This window comes from Tauraco erythrolophus, chromosome 3, assembly GCF_009769465.1.
Source record: "Tauraco erythrolophus isolate bTauEry1 chromosome 3, bTauEry1.pri, whole genome shotgun sequence".
NCBI lineage: Eukaryota > Metazoa > Chordata > Aves > Musophagiformes > Musophagidae > Tauraco > Tauraco erythrolophus.
In genome coordinates, this window is record NC_141467.1 from 75,768,008 (window position 1) to 75,780,315 (window position 12,308).

Consider the following 12,308-nt stretch of genomic DNA (forward strand, 5'->3'; position numbering starts at 1 on the left):
AAGATCATACCACTTTGTGTGTTACAATCATTAAACATGGATAAACTAAAATGTCCTGGCCATGGAATTTGACTACCTCATTAGATGTTTTTGTTTCCTACCAGACATTAGTAAAATGGCATATGGAAGTTTACCATGCAGATCTCTTGGAGAAGGGAATATGAAAGTCCCATACATTGCTCTGTAATTATGTAAACGCTGTTTCCTTGAGGATTTTGTTTTGTGAATCATCCAAGAGAAGACACATAAATCTAAACTCTTGGGAAGTTTTATTCATTTTTTTCCCAGAGTCTCTTTTGAAGATACATATCATGTAGTTTTTAACATGATTTTTCATATTCAAAATATAACTGGAGGACATTTTATGGGAATGATTAGGTTAGATCAACCTGGTTTTCTTTTTATTGTTGTACAATGGTTACTCTGGAACATACCAAATATAACTATTTGTTGTCTGCTGGATGATGTCTGTAGAAAGTAGGAAGCTAAGAAAATGAAACTCCACTCCCCAAAAAGCTATTTTTATTTTTCATTCATTTTCATACTAGGAAAAAAAGAAAGCCTTCTGTAAGTGCCAGTCATCAGTGTGAACGTGACAGTTTCGTCCAGGTAAACTTGCCTGAAAGTTCAAGATGCAAATATACAACTGTCATTATATCTAGAATTAGACTTAAGCAATTAAAATCACTTCTGCTACTGATTCAGAACTTCCTTTCTGTAGGTAATCAACAAATGCAGCCTGTTAAAATATACTTCCGTTGATTTATTGCCTGACATGGAAATGTGAATAGCTGTGTACATTTATTAAAGTAAAAAGAACTCTCTGTAATGGTTAAGTGTTATTTTGGTGACTTTCCTAGGTGTTGATGCCGTATTTTATAGTCTTGAAATGTTAGTCAAAAAAAAAATGTTTTTTGAAAGACTAAGTGTTAGTGCTAGAAAATTCAGCATTTCAGGTGGAAAAAACTTGGAAGTAAAATATTATACCATAGCTGGGAATCAGTAAACATTTACTGTTCCCATTTGAGAGTGATTCAAAAGGGATCTTTCCAGACTCTAGAGACAGCAATGAAGCCAAATGCTTTCAGTGTTTCCAGGGACTAAAGGCCTGAACTGTTTATCCTTATATTTGAAGAATAATGTCAAACCCTGTGCTAGGTTCAACTTAGAAGAACTAAGTTCCTGCCTGTTTCATGATACAAATGGTTATTATAATAGTATATTGAGCCAAGTTATTTTTCCCCTCATTTGCAAAGCTGTGGAAAATGGATTCATGAATGTGTTTTTCTTTGAATGATTTGGTTTCTTGTTCTCTTCCACATTAAGAGTAATTACTTTCCCACAACCTGTCCTCTTTCGATGAGGACTACTGTTTTCCAAATGCAAATGGTTATTGATTTGCCAAAAAGCATCTAATTTAGAAGTCTAAGTGTGTTGCACAGCTGGGAAGAAATTGAAAAACTGGCCAAGTCATTCATACTGCACTTGGCAGTCACAAACTCAAAGCAAAGACTGATTTTTGAACTTTTTTTCCAGTGATTTTTATTTTCTTGATTTAGAATGGTTTTAATACCAGATATCAATTAAAAATGTATTTAAAATTTAGGGAATAGATTTGTATTATAATAGTAACTATCCACAGTGCCTTTCATGTTCAAAATCTTACAGCAGAGCATGAGCACCTGTGTTTTTTCAGATTGGTGGACTTGCACATTATTTTATTTTGAGAGAGATTCCCATATTAGTAGCCTCACTGATACCATTACAATTATTTTTGAAGTAAGATTAAAGTACTGCTTTTCAGGAATAAATGAGGCACAGTTTCTTCATCTCTGTTTTTAGATTTAGATGTCTAAATGCAATCACCGTTATACTGAATAGGAATGAACTCTAGGATTAGCACAGTTAGGTCAAAGTAGCTATTTGAAATTTTAGATATTTTCAAGTGATTGATAGTGTCAGAATATGGCCACTGTGGAATTACAAAAATTCTGATCTGTGATTCTGTGATTCTGACCTATTCCAATATATGATCTATGGAATTTTCTCATGTAGTGTTATAGTGTCTATGCATTTTGAAATTGTATAATGATCAAACCATGTAAAATAGAGTATAAGAATATAGTGAATAAAATTATGAAAACATCTGAATCCCACTTTCAAAAATGATTTAGAGGAGGTAATAACTGATCTGTATATAAATGAAGACACCTCAATACGCATTTAGCAGGATATTCAAAAGCATCTTTTCATGTCCTTTCTCTTTCAGAATTTAGCAACTGATTTTGAAAAGTTACATGCCTGATAATGTTTTAAGCATATAATATGCCTGAAATGGAGTCCTTCAAAGCCTCCCTGTGAAAAATCAGTGAACCTAGGATTCCAAAGATAGATTCTTCCTTGCTCTCCATGAGAAATGAATAAAAATACACTTAGACACTGCGTGTGGCATTCATCTTGTTTCTTGGTCTTTTATCCTTCATAGAGGAATCTATAAATCTCATCTTAGGCCTTGAAACCAAGTTCAAAAAGAAACATGGTAATTGTGATGTTCAAGACTGCAAAATCCTCAAATTATGCTGAGTTGGCTTCACTATGGGAAGCTTGGTACCTTAATCTCATGTGGAGGGTATTGATGAGTGCTGGCATGCTGGGCAATGGGAAATGCAAATCAACTGATTAAACTGGGAAACAAAAAAGTTAAATTCTAGTTGTCTTCTGGACCTGTGTTTGTGTTTCTTTGTACAACATAACTGTAACTGCATAGTAGCTCAGTTCCCAGGCAAATAGTCTTAGTCATCAAACAAAAAGATGTTCTTTATTGGAGTGTTTGCTTTCTCTCTTCCTGAAAACGATTTTCATGGCATACAGAAATAAAAGGTTTAGAGGCAAGTGAGAAATCCTAAAACCATAGCTAGAATTTTAGCATGTTCAGCTGGAAAGATGACAACTCCTAGGCTACATATATACTAGTAAATGGAATGGTGCCTGATTATGGTCTCAGATAGATTTAATTATAAATATAGATGTATCTTTGAGGTCCAGATCTCCATTCCCAGAACTCCTCATGACTTTTATATTATAAAAGAACTGTGTTGAAAAAAAAAAAAGAATTAAAAATCCGAGGCAGCTTAATTAATGTGTTAAATATGACCAGCCTTACAAAAGTACTGTAAATCCAGCTTTTCATGTCATTTACAGATAATGACACACAGGTTAGGATTACTCTCCCTGTCTTTAAGTATTTCCATTGCAGATATCTGCACCTGTTCTGATAACTCCAGGCATCCTCTGTACAAGTAGAAACTTTTAGAATGAGATTAATCTGACCAATGTTAGATATCTATAGTAAGACGAGGGAGAACTATGTTGCAGAAATAGCTCTTTTCTTTTCTTTTTTTTTTTTTTTCCCACTAACACAGGGATTTGAACAACAAGTTTGGACATAGGCTTCTTTTCCTGGTGCTTTCAATACTATACTCACATTAGGAGGGAGCTTAGCTGCTATAACATCAGCTCAGATTCAACAACATTGCTGTTGGCAAGGCACAGCTATATATTCTTAAGTGCATCATCTGCAAAAAAAACACTCTCAAGAAGTAGATTGTTACCTGCTTGCTTCCCCCAGCTGCTCCACACATACAGTTGGCTATATTGGACATACAGGGCTTCCCATCTGTGTGTTTTGATATTTGAGTCTAGCTAATCGAACTTGGCTATATTCATGAAGACTAAATGTTTTAAACAATTTAGGCTATTAAACCTGATTTTGACAATAACTAGCTGTACAGAGCTCAGCCTCCTTTATTACCTGACCACAAGAACAAATCTGAAAACCCACAGACTTGTAGGAAGCGAGTAATGACAAGCAGCTGGGGATTGTAACTGTGGGTATCTGAATCTGCAAAATGACTGGCCAGATGCCAAGTCAGGTTTTGAACTTAGCCACCTATGTATTTTTTCACTATCTTCTTTACCTCTTGGATAGATTCATAGATTCATAGATTTCTAGGTTGGAAAAGACCTTAGAGATCATCGAGTCCAACCGTCCCTAAGCCCCATTAAACCATATCCTCAAGTAGATCATCCACCCTATTCTTAAACACATCCAGGGATGGGGACTCAACCACCTCCCTGGGCAGCCTATTCCAGTGGCTGACAACCCTTTCAGAGAAGAAATACTTCCTAACATCCAACCTGAATCTCCCCTGACTAAGCTTATACCCATTTCCTCTTGTTCTATCACCCAACACTAATGTAAAGAGCCCTTCCCCTACCTTCCCACCATCTTTTCTCAAGTATTTGTAGGCTGTAATCAGGTCTTCCCTCAGCCTCCTCTTCTCCAGGCTAGGTTCATTCCCCATAGCTTGTTTCTAAAAACATCTCCAATGTCGAAGTCTATGCACAAAGCTGAATATTTGCATAGGTGGGAAGACCCACACAGCTCAGATATTGCAGGAATCAGCCTCCAGTATCTGTGTATCGTAAAACTACTGACCTTGGATGTTACCTTGCTTATGCAGTGCAGTATCATTTACTGATCCTTTCAGTTTTCTGTGATAACCTGGTGAACCTGATGAATCTTGCATGGATGGTTTGCTAGGCTTAAAACTACACTTTCAACAATACCATTGATGTACAGAAAATATATTTTGTTAACGTCATTTAATGACATCATTTAGTTATATCTCCTCCTTAATAACTACCTATTCCACTGTGTTGTGGGTTGACCCAGGCTGGATGCTGGGTGCCCACCACAGCCGCTCTATCACTCCCCATCCTCAGCTGGACAGGGGAGAGAAAATTAACAAAATGGTCATGGGTTGAGATAAGAACGGAGAGATCACCCAGTAGTTACTGTCATGGGCAAAACAGGTTTGACTTGGGAAAACTAAATTAATTTAGCACAAATCAAATCAGAGTAAAGTAATGACAAATTAAACCAAATCTTAGAACACCTTCCCCTCACCCCTCCCTTCTTCCTGGGCTCAACTTCACTGCTGATTTCTTTACCTCCTCCCTGCAGCAGCACAGAGGGATGGGGAATGGGGGTTGTGGTCAGTTCATCCCACATCCTTTCTGCTGCTCTTTCCTCCTCATACTTCCCTTGCTCCAGTGTGGAGTCTCTCCCACAGGAGACAGTCCTCCATGAACTTCTCCAATGTGGGTGCCTTCCACGGGGTGCAGTCCTTCAGGAACAGACTGCTCCAGCGTAGGTCTCCCACAGGGTCACAAGTCCTGCCAGCAAACCTGGTTCAGCGTGACCTCCTCTCTCCATGGAGCCACAGGTCCTGCCAGGAGCCTGCTCCAGAGCAGACTTCCCATGGGCTCACAGCCTCCTTCAGGCATCCACCTGCTCTGGTGTGAGGTCCTCCATGGGCTGCAGGGGAAAGCCTGCCTCACCATAGTCTTCATCATGGGCTGCAGGGGAATCTGTGCTCTGGTGACTGGAGCTTCTACTGCCCCTTCTTCTTCACTGACCTTGGTGCCTGCACAGTTCTTTCTCTCACATATTCTCACTTCTCTCTCCAGCTGCCACCGTGCAGTAGTTTTTTTCCTCTTCTTAACTATATTATTCCAGAGGTGCTACCATCGGCACTGAAGGCCTTAACCTCAGTCAGCAAAGGGTCTGTCCTGGAGCCTTCTGGCATTAGCTCTATCGGACACAGCTTCTCACAGAGGCCACCCCTGTAGCCCCCCACCCTCCCCAAAACCTTGCCACACAAACCCAATACACATGGTGGTTTCAGATATTTAAAAAAAGGCTTTTGGTTAAATTACACTGCGAAATGTGCTCATACATCTGCTAACGAATATGTTGCTACATTGTGTGAGGGTAAAGTGATACACACAGTTTAATTATTCAGGCTCAGTTTGTCAAGAAAATAAGCGTGTTATGCATCCATAAATAATATCATCCCACATCAGAAGTAACCTGACAGAAAGCTGTGCTTGTTATGAACTGTTCTGAGTGCAGGTATGTGAAAGGCTAAAGTAATTGCTCTGGAGAGTACAGAACATACTCCAATGCTTAATTCATTAGTGGTGCAATTACCAGACAAGAATGTCAGCAAAGGTAGGAGTAAGTGGAATTCAGTTCTTACCTCTGTTAAAATCTATATATTTCAGAACTGATCTATGGCAAGGGGAGAGGAACTATATGTTCCAATATTTTCTCATTTAGATCTATGACTATACAGTAAACTATTTAGGAACCCACACACTATATGTCCAGTCCTGTTCTTACTGTATTCAGTAGGGCAGGTCTCGTTCAGGCAGGCCTATTATGACTAGACAGAAAAAAAATAAAGTATTCTGCAGAAATCATAAATATTGTCTTGAATGTAGATCACTGCAGTTTACCTCAACATCTTAACATAAGCTGTTTCGCCATGTGGTTCGTTATACCCATGGAGCAGAGCCCCAGTACACTACACCAAGGAAACAAATTAATTTCCCTAAGTCAGTTTTGACAAAACATACTTCCCAGTTTCTCAGTGAATAGCTAATATATTCTACACTGAAGACGAAAAACAGTTCTTGTGCTCGACTGCTTGATTACACCAAAACCAGGAGACGTTTGGTAATATGTTTGTAAGGTCTAACTCACAGAAGTTCCACCTCAGTTTTGGAGCAGTTCTTTTTTTCCTGTTCTCTTGTTAAAGTATGCAAATCATTATATTTCTTGTATACGCTCACATCAGGACAAGAGGATTTTTCTTCCATTGTGACCAGCTTCATTGAAATACCAAGTAAGGCGAGAGAGGATGTTTCTCCACATTGGAGACATGAGTGAGTTCCCTGTGAGACACTAATCAGATTGCTGTGATGAGATCCAGCTGCTCAACTCTTGTGTGCCCTTAGCTTTCTAAGCTGAAAAAAAATGGGCACTATTTCTAGCTCTGGACCTGTAGGAACACACTAGAAGTACAAACCTTGAGTCTTATACTTCTTTTATCTATGGAACTACCAACCCAATTGTCTGACCATAAAACTAATGCTGTCTGAATTAGATCCTCTTTTACCTCAGCAGCCACATATACTTCAGCTCTCCCATGTCCTCAAGGATCTCTGTCTTCTGGTTTGTCACTTAATTTTTTTCAAGGAGGACATTCAATATATTTTATAATTATTTAATACTCAGACTTTGTGGAGGTTTTCATAAAACATTTTTTATCTGATCATCTGAAAATATAGCTAGAGATAATAAAAATAAAAACAAAGTTTAGCTATATTTTCCTGCCTCAGTTTCCATACCATTCCCTAAGGAATTATTCACATTCAGGATCATTATATTTGGGAATGTGCTGTCTCTTCTTCTGAAGTCCATGGATTGCGAATGGCAGCATGGAGTTTTTTAAAACAAGAAGTGTTCCCAACATCTTCTGTTGACCCTGTTTGGTCACATAGCGAAGGTGTCTTCCATTACTGCTCTAAAATACTAAAAAGAAATCCCCAAAGAACACACATTTAAATCCTTGGTTTTTTCCCTGCTCAAAGCTTTCCTTTCTTTGGAAATGAAGAATCAAGTTACTTATGGTTTTGGTTTACAGAGAACATTAAGCAACGATTGCAGTAATCCTCCAAGTTACATAGAATCATTGAATGGTTTGGGTTGGAAGGGATATTAAAGATCATCTAGTTCTAACCCTCCTGCCATGGGCAGGAACACTTTCCACTACATGAGGTTGCTCAAAGCCTCATCCAGCCTGGCCTTGAACATTTCCAGGGATGGGGCATCCACAACTTCTCTGGGCAACCTGTTCCTGTGCCTCACCACCTTCACAGTGAAGAATATCTTCGTTATGTCTGATCTCAATCTTCTCTCTTTCAGTTTAAAGCCATTGCCCCTTGTTCTATCACTACATGCCCTTGTAAAATGTCTTTCTCCAACTTTTTTGTAGGCCTCTGTTAGGTACTCGAAGGCTGCTAGAAGGTCTTCCTGGAGGCTTCTCTTCTCCAGGCTGAAAAACTCCTACTGTCTCAGTCTGTCTTCATAGGAGACAGGTCCTCCTCTGGACCCACTCCAACAACCCTATGTCCTTTTTATGCTGGGGACTCCACAGCTGAATTCAGTATATTCCAGGTGGGGTCTCACAAGAGCAGAGGGGCAGAATCACCTCCCTCGACCTGCTGATCACATTTCTTCTAATGCAGCCCAGGATATGGTTGGCTTTCTGGGCTGCCAGCGCACATTGCTGGCTCATGTTGAGCTTCTCATCCACCAGCACTCCCAAGTCCTTTTCCTCAGGGCTGTTCTCAATCCATTCTCCACCCAGCCTGTACTTGTGCTTGGGATTGCCCTGACTCACGTCCAGGACCTTGTGCTTGGCCTTGTTGAACTTCATGAGGTTGTCACAGGTCCACCTCTCTAGTCTGTCAAGGTCCCTCTGGATGGCACCCCTTCCCTCCAGTGTGTCAACCACACCACACAGCTTGGTGTCAGCAAATTTGCTGAGGGTGCACTCAATCGCACATGATCATGGGGTCTGTAGAGCAGAGGAATCTTTAATATTCAGACATATTTTCTATATTCATGCTTCTATACTTTATTTTCATGCTTCTACATTTGTGCTTCAGAGAGTGATGCAGGAGATTGTTACAATACATTGAATAAGACCACAAGTCACAAAGAAAATTGAAGTGATGCATTTAAATACTAACTTCATGCCAATTTAGAGGGATTTTTTGGCTGTGACTACACGTTTTTTTTTTTTTCTGGACATCCATTCTAAAAAAAAAAAAATCAATTTATGTTACTTTGCTTTTGTCTTTAGATGTTTTGGAACTTTTATCTCAACACCATGTTTTATCCCGGCATAATGATCTCAATACACTTTGCAGTATCTGCCAGTCACATTGTAGCAGCTGTTACAGCAGTCAAGCAGCCCTTGACTTTGCTTCTAGCACCTACAGAAACTGGCTAGCATTGATCCTTCTGGCACCTTATTGGGGAACAGCCTTACCGTGATTCTCAGAAATGTTGCTTGTTTCTCCAGGGTTGCGCTGTGGGGGAGGTGAGTCGATTTGATGTTTAGTTTCATGTGTTAATAGCTAGGAAATCTTCTCAAGTGAACACAGTTGGATTGGTGAAAGTCTACTCCAGCTGTTGTCACATATAGGCTAATTCCCTGACTCTTTAAGCAATTTAAGCTCAGATTTGTTCAGGTTGTCCAGGAATCTGATTGTTGATTTAGCTGGGATAGATCGAGGCTTTAAGGATCTCTGCTGAATACCAAGAATTCACCCAAAGATCAAGTATTCTGAAATGCTATTTACTTTATATTGAGAAAAAGATCAGTATTTTCAGTATTGCTTTATCCCCTGCAACATATGTTCATCCAATTTGAAGATTAAATGTATAATTTAGTTTTGATTCTTAATAGCATAAAATTGTAGTGTTTCAGGAGACCAATTTAAAACAACAGTAGGATAATCTACACTGTTTTCATATTTATTAAAGACCCTATAAATGCCCCAAACCTCGTAACTTCTCAGGTTATTTTAAAGAAAATAATCACATTGTTACTCAAAACACTCAGTAGTAAAAGGAATTTGGAGTACCTGGTCACTAGCAAAGATTCTTGTTTTTTCACCTGTACTCTGAAGGATTTTCTGAAGGGAAAAAAAAAGTATTAAGTACAGATGTTCTTCCTTCTATTATCCACAGGCCCCTAGGGAAATAAAAGATTTTAATAGAATTGGAAAGACTGTTTGCAAACTGCTGACCTAGAAGAAAAACCTTGGAAATCATTTGTTAGACAGTTTCTTACAGATCCACTGAGTAAACTGTCATGTCATTTCAGTTACAGAGAGAAAATACAGGAAGAGTAGGCAGATCTAACGTTTGCATTCTCTCAAAAGGTACAAGAGAAAATACAGGACACAGTTGAGCACCAGCAGATAAAAGAAAAAAAAGTACACCATAATCTGATCTAATGCTAAGTACTCAGAATTCCAGTGGATTCCTGCTAAAAAAAAAGTTAGAAAAAAATGGCATTTGAAGACACAGATAAGAACTAACAGAAAGAAAGAAAGGAAAGAAGAATATTAGTCTTAGCTAAGTACAGAAAAGAAAGTTTCTTTGTTGTAGTAAAGTGTTCCTTGGATAATTGTTTGCTCCCAAGGTATTATGAGAAAAGAGGACCATCTTTATACACTGAAAGTTCCTTTAGGTGACATAGGCTTGTAATATCTTTATTATGTTTGCGTTACATTTACCAGGATATTAGATATTGCTCTTTTATATGATTCATTGTCTTCTTATTTTTTCACTTGTGAACGCTATAAGGGATTAATAGAGCATTATTGTTTTCTGCTAAAAGTATCAAAGTGTTTCTCAAGGGTGAACTACTAAATGTGGAGAGGTTAGTTTCACTCAGAGTGAACTAGAGAGCGTAAAATCATATTTCAGTATTGCTGCTGTTATCTTTTAGCCTTATGTGATATCAACTGAACTGGACTGATTAGGCTCAATTTGGAAAGAGGAAAAGGGTCAGCTGATGTTGCCCTCCCCTGATGACAGTAGATAATACTCTCTGAAAATGTGCAGTATGTTCTGGTAAGAGAAGAAAACAATGATAACCTTTCACATTTGTCCCCTCTGGAGTGCAGTGACTATTATACTTGCACCAGAATACCAAATTTAGCTACTAATGATACTTACCTATTTATATATTTCTTCACAAGGAATGTTTTATCAACATTGTTGAGAGCAGAAATACCCTTTCATTGATATTTCGTAAACGGAGAAGAAAAATGTCAACAATTAGCATTTGTGTAACTAAATTGCCCAGAGATCAACACAGCATTTCCAAATTTCATGAGAAGAGATAAAAATGCTGGCAACAGCCTCCCCATATTTCTCGTGTTTCTTGAAGTTCAGTCTTCCTATGAAATCCAAGGATTTATTGATTTATATTCCGCAGTTATGAGTGTGGATCTCTCTATAAAGGTGAAGGGATTCACCAGAAACAAAGAATTCTTTGTAAACTGTTCTTGTTTGAAAAAAAAACCACCAACAACCCAAAACTTGGCTCCTCTTCTGCATGCATATATTAACATTGACTTTGGAAGAAACAATGTGTGTGTTTGATATTTTTCAGATGTGGAACCAACAGGGATCTCTCTGGCTATGGATCTGTAAAATGATTTGAAATTTTTTCTGCATTTTACTCCAGAGATTTGCAAGTTGCTTATCGGGAGCACTGTGTGAGCAGACGTCATAGGATGCTTTATGACTGGGTTATGTTTATTTTGGGCTCCAAACTGACACGATTAGGCTAATGAAAATAGAACAAGTTTTGTATCAGTTCAGATATTTCCTGGAAAGACATGCGTTGAGCTGAGAATTTTTCTAGGAAACGTAGATCATCTTAATTTTAAATCCTGGGTATATTGAGAAAGAACCGGCCTGATTTTGACCTAAGAAACAAAGTTGCAGTTTTCATTTAAAGTAACAGGGACAGAAACTGGTCTTCCAACCTAAGAATTATATATTAAACATTTTGAACACCCTCCTGATGTTAATGCAGTAGCCAAGTAAAAGCACATCAGAATTACAGCCAGATTCTTTTGTGTGCTTCATAAGTACACAGAAAGACATAAATTTACTGTCTTCTATTAGCTTTTAATCTAGTTTAAGTAAAGGAATAATACAAAAAAAATGCAGTGCACAGACAAGGTATGGAGGAAACTGACAGAATTCAGACTGGTTTCATTAAAATATAAATTAAAAAAACCCAAAATAATAGAAGTGTCATTAACTCTTAATGACTACTGAAATATGAACAGTTGTTTTAGTTCAAGATTTTGAACATGTGGATAACTTTTCCTCTACAGTAAATCATTTTAGTGCCTATGAATAGATACGTTACTAGAATACACTCATATGGTTGGTTGGAGTTCCAGGCACTACTTTGCAACTACTGTTAGAATAAATTTTTAAAAGAAAGAAAGTAAAGTGATTTTCTGATACAGAGAGTTTAAAATCTAAAATTTTGGATCTTGCTGTTTCAGCCTAGTAGTAAACCCTGTGCCATGGATAGACTTGGCAAAATATCTTCCACAGTAGTCAGATAAATAACATTTAATATTTATAACATTTAGAGTATGGAAATCTTCTTTCTGCTATTTCTGTTAAATTAATGTCATTTTGTTTGTCTTTCATATATGGCATCTCAATTCAACATTAATTATTTCATTCTGCTAGTAAGTGATGCAAGAGGCGTAAGAGACAGGTAAAAAATCCATGAAAAAAACATTAGCTTTGTCTCACTTCTTTTTAAATTTTCTGCAAAATTTGTGTT